Here is a 10,209-nt window from a genome sequence, read left to right as displayed (position 1 = left end):
GTGTCTTCCCAAAATTCAAACGTTGAAATCTTAACCCCCAATATGACTGCATTTGGAGACACGGCCTTTACAGGGGCACTAAAATTAAATGATGTAACTAGGGTTGGTCCCTAATCTGATAGAACTAGTATCCTTATGAGAAGAGGAAGAGACACCAGAGCTCTCTCTTTGCATGCATGAAGGAAAAGCCATGTGAAGGCACAGTGAGAAGTTAGGAATCTACAAGCCAGAGGAGAGATCCCATCAGAAGCTGACCTGTTGTCTCCTTGATCTTGGACTTCTACTGGCCTCTATATTTGTGGGAAAATAAATTTCCTTTGTTAAGGTACTCAGTCTGTGATATTTCGTCGTAGCAGCCTAAGCAGATAAATCAAGGGGAGAAAGTAGTTCACACGAATTATGAAGTTATTTATATATGCTTTTACAATTACATCTTTGCGTAAAGAGATGTGAAAAAGGATGTTCACCAGTGACACTCACAGTGGTCATCTCTGGTGGATTTGGATTGACATTTAACCTTATTCTTATTGAAACTATTCTATATTGCTTAACTTTCTATAGTAAACATGTTATATTTCTTGTTCCGGGGGAAAAAAAAGTTTCTAAAGCTAACCTCAGCATAACACCATTAAAAAAAATTTCTGGCTTGTCATCTCCCAGCCACTTGTATGATTTTACCCTTTCAAGTAATGATTTCACGGATAAGTCAAGTGCATCCTGAGATGGACAATCGTAGATGTTATGATAAGTGGCTCCTGATAAAAGTGGTTAGAAGTATGAAGCAGGGCTAATACCACATGGAATTATGTTAGACCTCCTTTTGAATGTGAACTGGAGCAGTTTGAAAACTGCCTAGTAATTAGATGAGTGAACATCTTTTGCTTCAATCTGCTCCTCAAAATAATGCTGACCTATTCAAGTGGTTCTTTTATGGTTTCCTCTCATTGACTGCTTTGGTTCAGTTGTTACTGGTATGATAAAAGTTTAAGAGGCAGAGATCCAGAGTTAATTTTTAAAATTTTAGTTAGGATTTTTGGATAGACGTAAAAGCAAACATAGTCTCACTTATTAAGATAAGGTAATTTCCCTTTTTCTGTTAGTCTTTGTTTCCACATTTTTATTTAAGTTCAACTTAGTTAATGTATACTGTAGTAGTGGTTTTAGGAGTAGGATTTGGTGATTCACCACTTACATATAACAACCAGTGCTCATCAAAAGTGCCCTCCTTAATGTCCATCCCCCATTTAGCCCATCCCCCACCCACCTCCCCCTCAGCAACCCTCAATATGTTCTCTTGTTAAGAGTCTCTTATGGTTTGCCTCTCTGTTATTTTTATCCTATTTTTCCTTCCCTTCTCCTATGTTCATCTGTTTTGTTTCTTAAATTCCACAGATGAGTGAAACCATGTGGCATTTCTTTCTCTGACTTATTTCACTTAGCATAATACATTCTAGCTCCATCCATGTTGTTGCAAATGGCAAGATTTCACTCTTTTGATGGCTGAGTAATATTCCATTGTAGACATATATCTACCTACAGTTATACATTGAAGGTATACATATTTATATATATCACAGGTATAAAGGTGTGTGTGTGTGTGTGTGTGTGTATATATATATATATATATATATATATGTAATTTTGATATACTAGTTCCTTATAATTACATTTTTAATAGTAGACCAGGGATGCATTTGTGTCCATTTATTAAAAATGAAATGAATGTATAACCCAGATATCAGTTGGTGTTTTTGGAAGATTTAGGTAAATTTCGTTCAAACCCTCAATATCTCAGTTACTCTGTATACAGAATTCTCCACAAAATTTTCTTTCTTTCTTTTCTTTTCTTTCTTTTCTTTCTTTTCTTTCTTTCTTTTCTTTCTTTTCTTTCTTTCCTCCCTTCCTCCTGTCCTTCTCAAGATCTATTTATTTCAGAGGGAGAGATCATATAGGTGGTGAGAGGGGTGGAAGGAAAGGGAGAGAGATTCTCAAACAGACTCAATGTTGAGGTGGAGGCCAACACCAAGCCCCATCTCATGATCACAACCCGAGTCAAAACCAAGAGACTGACTGTGCCACCCAGGTACCCCTTCCCATACTTATTTCTCATGGCCACTCCTATATATCAATCCTAGCATATTTATATCATTATAATTTAGCCTATACCAGTCAATATAAAGACCTTCATCATTTCTTTTTATTTTCCATGAAAAAACCCAATCAGTTATGATTTTGTGGATTAAGTAGCATTATTGAAAACTTGAAGGGCTGTTAGGAGAGATCACATCACACAATCTGATCAATTTCTTTGCCTAACTTGTCAGGCTCTGCTTCCTTCTAAAGGCCCATGGCTCTGACAAAAGACCTTTCTCATGATCTGTAGACCTCTAAAAATTCTTCTAATTGATTCCCATCAGTTTGACTCCTCCTTTAATGGAGAATATTCTCTTCAGTTTATTCCACCTGCCTCTGACACCTGGAATTATGGAAAATACACTTTTCTATTGCATTATATTTCATATTTATATTTTATCACAATGATGACATGAAAGTGTAATGTTGCTGACACTTATGTCACAAACCAGTGGCTGGGGTGATACTCTCATTCACCAAACAAGTATTTATTAGGCAAACTGTAAGTACTGGATACTGTGTTAAGTACTAAGGATACAAAGACTAGTAATGAGAAAAATACCTTTTAAAGACTTTTTCATTTGAAAAAAATAAAGTTACAGAATATTAGAACTAGGAAGTTGCTTGATGATCACTTGTTTGAACTCTTTATCCTTATACAGATTAGAAAACAAAGGAATAGATTGCATAACTTGTTGATGGCAGAGCTGGGACTGGTAGCTGTTGTCTTCTGTTTTTTGGTCTGGTTCTTTTTCCTGAACATCTCGTGTTATGGGGGATTTTGACCAAGTGAGGATGTAGGTGAGATATGTTGGGGGAAACACCAAGGGGAAAAATGTAAAAGGTATACAGGGCAAAAAGAGTAAAACAAGCTGGGCCTCATGATGAGAAAAAGTAAGAGAGGATATGCCAAGCCACAAGGCAGTGCTGGGTTCATTCAAGTAGGAGTGGTTCAGCAGCAAAGCGAGGTGTGTTGAAAGGGAATTAACTTAGGTGTATGTATTAGTAGGTGGGAAAAGAAGAGAGAAATGTAAAACCAGTGCTTCCTGAAGCTTGCTAATATTTTATGTCATTTATTCAGACTGTCTGATGGTACCCAAAATTTCCTCTGATGTCACCTGTTTTTTACGTGGGCGATCAGAGTAGGAGTTGGTAAATTTTTGAAAAATCAGGCTATCTTTGTGAGACTCTCAAAGGGTTGAGAAAATAATCTGAATAATGTTAAAAAAAGGAAAATAAACACTCTTCTCTTTCTCAAAAGATTTGTTGGTGTCACTGGAGTAGACCAAATAGCTCCAAATGGTAAAATTAAATATGATGGTGTTAACCAAAGAACCTTGGAGACATGATTTCTATGATCTAGAAGCTACACAACACCAGAAGTAGTGACAGGGAGAGGATGGAAATACTGCTGAAGGCTTTGTTTGTTCCTAGGTGCAGTAAAAAGGAAAGCACCCATGATGCTCAGGAATGCTTTTTCTTGACCTTTCTGTTGTATAGTATTTTCATTCCCAAACAGTACACAATTTGACTTTGCATGTGAATTCGTAAACTGGATCACTTAAGAAACCCTATTTTTTTTTAAAGTTTACTGTTTATAAGACTAAATACTCACTTAAGTTAGAGTAGACATAAACATTTAAGAATAGAAAACCAAGTAGAACAAGGCCATGCAGAAACTAGAACTGGAAATTCAACAAGTCATGCACTTCCTCTGTCTTTTTTTTTTTTTTTTTTTTTAAGATTTTATTTGGGATGCCTTCATGGCTCAGCGGTTCAGCAGCTGCCTTCAGCTTCCAGGGTGTGATCCTGGGAGTCCTGGGATCAAGTCCTGCATCTGGCTCCCTGCATGGAGCTTGCTTTTCCCTCTGCCTTTGTCTCTACCTTTCTCTGTGTGTGTGTCTCTCATGAATAAAGAAATAAAATCTTGATAGATAGGTAGATAGATGATAGAGAGATAGATAGATAGATAGTAAAGAGCTTTCATGGGATGTACAATCAGTTAAAGGATGAATCTGTGCCACAGAGTATTTGGCTAACATCAATTCTGGCTCCCATGCCACCTGTTTTTTTCTGGAATTCTGTTTTAAATCTTTCATTCAATGCACATTGGAAAAAAACAGTAAGGAGTGGCAAACCTAATTTGTTGCGCTTTTTGTTTTACACCATGAGAAAACGTCCACCCAGACAGATGTTAGTATAAAGACAGTAGTTTTAATAGCATGGCTGGTTTATGTTCCTGCCATTTGCTCAAAGTACTGACACTTCGTGAAAAACTTAGAATTGGCCCACAGTTTCATAGCCCAATGTAAATGTTTAGGGGAAAAGGGCCACAGTTTTGCCTTCATCAACATCTGGCCCAATGTGGCTTCCCTGGCCCAATTCTACATGATTATTCTTATAATTCTTGTATCCATGATCATATTATTGATGCATTACTCATATTTCCTAGCTCAAGTTAATTTTTTTATTCAAGTATAGTTGGCCTACAATATTATATTAGCTGCAGGTGTACAACCCAGTGATTTGACCTTTATTTACATTATGAAATGCTTACCAGAAAAAGTCTAGTTACTATCTGTCAGCATATAAAATTATTAAAATATTGACTACATTCCCTATGCTGTACTTTACATCCTTGTGACTTATTTTGTAGCTAGAAGTTTGTACCTCTTAATCCCTTTCACCTATTTCACCCATCCACCTACCCTCTTACCACCAGTTTGTCTTTATTTATGAGCCTGTTTCTGTTTTGTTTTGTTCATTTTTTTAAGATTCCACATACAAGTGAAATCATACAGTCTTTGTCATTCTCTGTCTGACTCATTTTACTTAGTATAAGACCTCTAGGTTCATCCACGTTGTCACAAAAAACAGGATTTCATTTCTTTTTGTAAGCAGGTACAGCCACTCTGGAACACTGTATGGAGGTTTAAAATAATTAAAGAAGTTCATTATAATGCTACCCAGTGACCTAGCATTTGCATTACTAAATATTTACCCCAAAGATATAAAAATGTAGTGATTCAAAGGGGCACCTGCACCCCAATGTTTATAGCAGCAAACTGTGGAAAAAGCACAGATGTCCATTGACAGATGAATAGATAAAGAAGATGTGGTTTGTATATACAATGGAATATTACGCAGCCATCAAACAGGATGAAATCTTACCATTTACAATGATGTGGATGGAAGTAGGGGGTATCATGCTGAGCGAAATAAGTCAGTCAGAGAAAGACAATTATCATATGGTTTCACTCATATATGTGGAATATAAGAAACAATGCAGAGGATCATAGGGGAAAGGAGGGAAAAACTAAAAGGGAAGAAATCAGAGAGGAAGACAAACCATGAGAGACTTTTAACTATAGGAAATGAACTGAGGGTGACTGGAGGGGAGGTGGGTGTGGGGGATGGGATAACTGGGTAATGGGCATTAAGGAAGGCATGTGATGTGATGAGCACTGGGTGTTATATGCAACTGATTAATAACTGAACTCCATCTGAAACTAATGTACCATATGTTGGCTAATTGAATTAAAATTTTTTTAAAAGATTCCATTCCTTTTCATAACTATGTAATATTCCATTGTGTATACACTACATTTGTTTACCCATTTATCTGTTGATGGACACTTAGGTTGCTTCTGTATCTTGGCAGATAGTTCTTATAGATAGTTCTGCAATGAACATAAAAGTGCACATATCTAATCAAACTAGTGTTTTGTTTTCCTTGGATAAATACCCAGTAGTAGAATTTCTGAATTCCATGGGATTTCTACATTTAAATTTTTGAAGAGCATCTATAGTGTTTTCTATACTGACTGCACCAATTTATATTCCCATCAACAGTGCATGAAGGTTCCCTTTTCTTAAATCCTCACCAATACTTGTTATTTCTTATCATTTTGATTTTAGCTATTCTGTGAAGTGGTATCTCATTGTGATATCATAAAACCTTATTTTGAGGTTGTGATTTGCATTTCCCTGATTAGTGATGTTGGACATCTTTTCATGTATGTGTTATGCCATCTGTGTATCTTCTTTTGAAAAAAAATGTCTATTCAGATCCTCCACCCACTTAAAAAAAATTGGATTGTTCTTTGTTTTTTGTTTATTTTGTTTTGGTTTTGTAAAATTTCCTTATTATTTTGGATGTTAACCCCTTATTGGATGTTTCATTTGCAAATATCTTTTCCCATGTAGTAGTTTGATTTTTCATTTTGTTGATTGTTTTCTTCACTCTGCAAAACCTTTTTAATTTGGTGTAGTCCCAGCTGTTTGGTTTTGTTTTTATTTCCCTTGCCTGAGGAGATAGATCCATAAAAATATTTCTAGGACTGATATCCAAAAGATTACTACCTATGTTTTCCTTTAGAAGTTTTATGACTTCATGTCTTACATTTAGGTCTTAAACCGATTTTGACTTTCCTTTTGTGTATAGTGTAAGAAAGTGGTCCATTTTCATTCTTTTGCACCTTGTCCAGTTTTCCTGACACTATTTATTGAAGAGAATGTATTTTCTCCATTCTTGCCTACTCTTGATTAATTGCTTCCTTGTAGATTAATTGACCAAACAAACATAGGTTTGTTTCTGGGCTCTGTATTCTGTTATATTAATCTATGGATCTGGGTCTGTTTTCATCACAATGCCATGCTGTTTTGATTACTATAGATTAGTAGTATAGTTTGAATCTGAGAGAATGATACCTTCAGCTTTGTTCTTTCCCAAGGTTATAGGCTATTCGAGGTCTTTTGTGGTTCCATACAAATTTTAGGATTATATGTTCTAGTTCTGTGAAAAATGCTGTTGATATTTTGATAGAGATGGCATTGAATCTGTATATTGCTTTAAGATGGCAATTTTTAAAAAAGATTTTATTTATTCATGAGAGAGAGGGGGGGGCAGGCAGAGACAGAGACACGGACAGAGGGAGAAGCAGGCTCCATGCAGAGAGCCCAAAGTGGGACTCGATCCCGGGACTCCAGGATCATGCTCTGGGCTGAAGGCAGGCGCTAAACCTCTGAGCCACCCAGGGATCCCCAAGATGGCCATTTTTAACAATATTATTTCTTCCAATTCATGAGCACAATATATCTTTCCATTTATTTTTGCTATCCTTAATTTCTTTCATCAGTTTCTTACAGTTTTTAGAGTAGAGAGCTCTTGAACTTCCTTGGTTAAATATATTTCTAGGTATTTCTTAATACAATTGTAAATGGGACTGTTCATTTCTCTTTCAGATAGTTTATTAGTATATAGAAATGCAATTGATATCTATATATTAATTTTATATTCTGCAACTTTGCTGAATTCATATAATAGCTTAAATAGTTTTTTTGGTGGAGTCTTTAGGGTTTTCTCTATATAGTATCATGTCATCTACAAACAGTGACAGTTTTACTTTTTTTTTTTTTTTTACCAATTTGAATACTTTTTATTTATTTTTCTTGTCTGGTTGCTGTGGCCAGGACTTCCGGTATTATGTCGAATGAAAGTGGCAAAAGTGACATCGTTGTCTTGTCCTTGGTCTTAGAGGAAAGGCTGAAAGCCTTTTGCCATTGAATATGATGTTAGCTGTGGGTTTGTCACTTATGGCCTTTATTATATTGAGGTATGTTCACTTTATATTCACTTTTGTTCACTTTATACTCCCTTTTGTTCACCTAATTTGTTGAAAATTTTCACAATATGGATGCTGTATTTTGTCAAATGTTTTTTTCTGCATGTCCTGGGATGATCATGATCTTTATTCTTGATTTTGTTAATTCAGAATGTCAAATTATTGATTAGTAAATGTTGAACTGTTCCTGCATCTCTGAAGTAATCTCACTTGATCATGGTATATGATCCTTTTAATGTGTTTTTTAATTTTGTTAATATTTTTTGTTGTTGTTAATATTTTGTTGAGGAGTTTTGTATCTGTGCTCATCACAGATATTGAGCTGTAATTTTATTTTTGTAGTGTCTTTGACTTTGGTTCAGGATGATGCTGGCTTCATAAAAAGAATTTGGAAACGTTTCTTGCCCTTCAATTGTTTTGAAATAGTTGAAAAGGATAGGTTTTAATCCTTTTTAAAATATACAGTAGAATTTAGTGAAGCTATCTTTTCCTGGACTTTTGTTTGTTGGGAATTTTTTAAATTACAGAATCTATTTCATGACCTATAATCCGTCTATTCAGATTTCCTATTTATTCCTGATTTAGTCTTAGAAGATTGTATGTTTCTAGGAAATTAGCCATTTCTTTTAGGTTATGCCATTTGTTGGCATACAGTTATTTATAGTAATTTCTTATAAGCCTTTGTATTTCTGTGATGTCAATTGTGACTTCTCTTTCACTTTTTATTTTTTTATTTTTTTAACAAATTTATTTTTTATTGGTGTTCAATTTACCAACATACATACCCAGTGCTCATCCCATCAAGTGCCCCCCTCAGTGCCCGTCACCCATTCACCGCCCTCGTCCCCTTCCACCACCCCTAGTTCGTTTCCCAGAGTTAGGAGTCTTTATGTTCTGTCTTCCTTTCTGATATTTCCCACACATTTCTTCTCCCTTCCCTTATCAAGATAAGAAGCTTTTGCACAGCAAAGGATACAGTCAACAAAACTCAAAGACAACCTACAGAATGGGAGAAGATATTTGCAAATGACGTATCAGATAAAGGGCTAGTTTCCAAGATCCATAAAGAACTTATTAAACTCAACAGCAAAGAAACAAACAATCCAATCATGAAATGGGCAAAAGACATGAAGAGAAATCTCACAGAGGAAGACATAGACATGGCCAACATGCACATGAGAAAATGCTCTGCATCACTTGCCATCAGGGAAATACAAATCAAAACCACAATGAGATACCACCTCACACCAGTGAGAATGGGGAAAATTAACAAGGCAGGAAACCACAAATGTTGGAGAGGATGCGGAGAAAAGGGAACCCTCTTACACTGTTGGTGGGAATGTGAACTGGTGCAGCCACTCTGGAAAACTGTGTGGAGGTTCCTCAAAGAGTGAAAAATATAGACCTGCCCTACGACCCAGCAATTGCACTGTTGGGGATTTACCCCAAAGATACAGATGCAATGAAATGCCGGAACACCTGCACCCCGATGTTCATAGCAGCAATGTCCACAATAGCCAAACTGTGGAAGGGAGCCTCGGTGTCCATCAAAAGATGAATGGATAAAGAAGATGTGGTCTATGTATACAATGGAATATTACTCAGCCATTAGAAACGACAAATAACATCCATTTGCTTCAACGTGGATGGACCTGGAGGGTATTATGCTGAGTGAAGTAAGTCAATCGGAGAAGGACAAACATTATATGTTCTCACTTTTTATTTTATTTGTTTGGTTTCTCTCCTTGATGAATCTAGTTAAAGGTACATCAATTTTGCATATCTTAAAAAAAAACAGCTTTTAGTTTTATTAATGGCTTCTATTTTTTTAGTCTTTACCTCCACAGGATTCTTACTATTTTCTTCTTTACTAATTTTGGGTTTTGTTAATTCTTATTTTAGTTCCTTTAAGTATATATAATGTTAGATTGTTCGAGATCTTTCTTTCTTTCTCTCTCTCTTTCTTTTTGAGGTAGGCCTGTAGTACTACAGGACTTTATCTCTTCTTCAATTCTTTTTTGTTTTTAAAGATTTTATTTATTCATGAGAAACACACACACACACAGAGGAGCGTGGGGTGGGGGCAGAGACACAGGCAGAGGATGAAGCAGGCTCCATGTAGGGAGCCTGACGCGGGACTCGATCCCAGGTCTCCAGGTTCACTCCCTGGGCTGAAGGTGGCGCTAAACCGCTGAGCCACCCGGGCTCCCCTCTTGTTCATTCTGAATGATACCCTTGTTTGGTAGAGTATTCTTGGTTGTTTCCTTTCAGCACGTTGAATATACTGTGCTACTCCCTTTTGGCCTGCAAAGGTTTTCCTGGTAGCCTTTCTTGGTATTTCCTTATAAATAACTAGTTGCTTTTCTCTTGCTGCTTTTAAGTTTCTCTCATTATCTTTACATTTTGACATTTTAGTTATTACATGTCTTGGTATGGACTTCTTTGGGTTCAT

Source organism: Vulpes lagopus, chromosome 6, assembly GCF_018345385.1.
Source record: "Vulpes lagopus strain Blue_001 chromosome 6, ASM1834538v1, whole genome shotgun sequence".
In the NCBI taxonomy this organism is placed as follows: Eukaryota; Metazoa; Chordata; class Mammalia; order Carnivora; family Canidae; genus Vulpes; species Vulpes lagopus.
The sequence above is the reverse complement of the archived record's forward strand: the minus strand, read 5'-3'. Positions refer to the sequence as shown.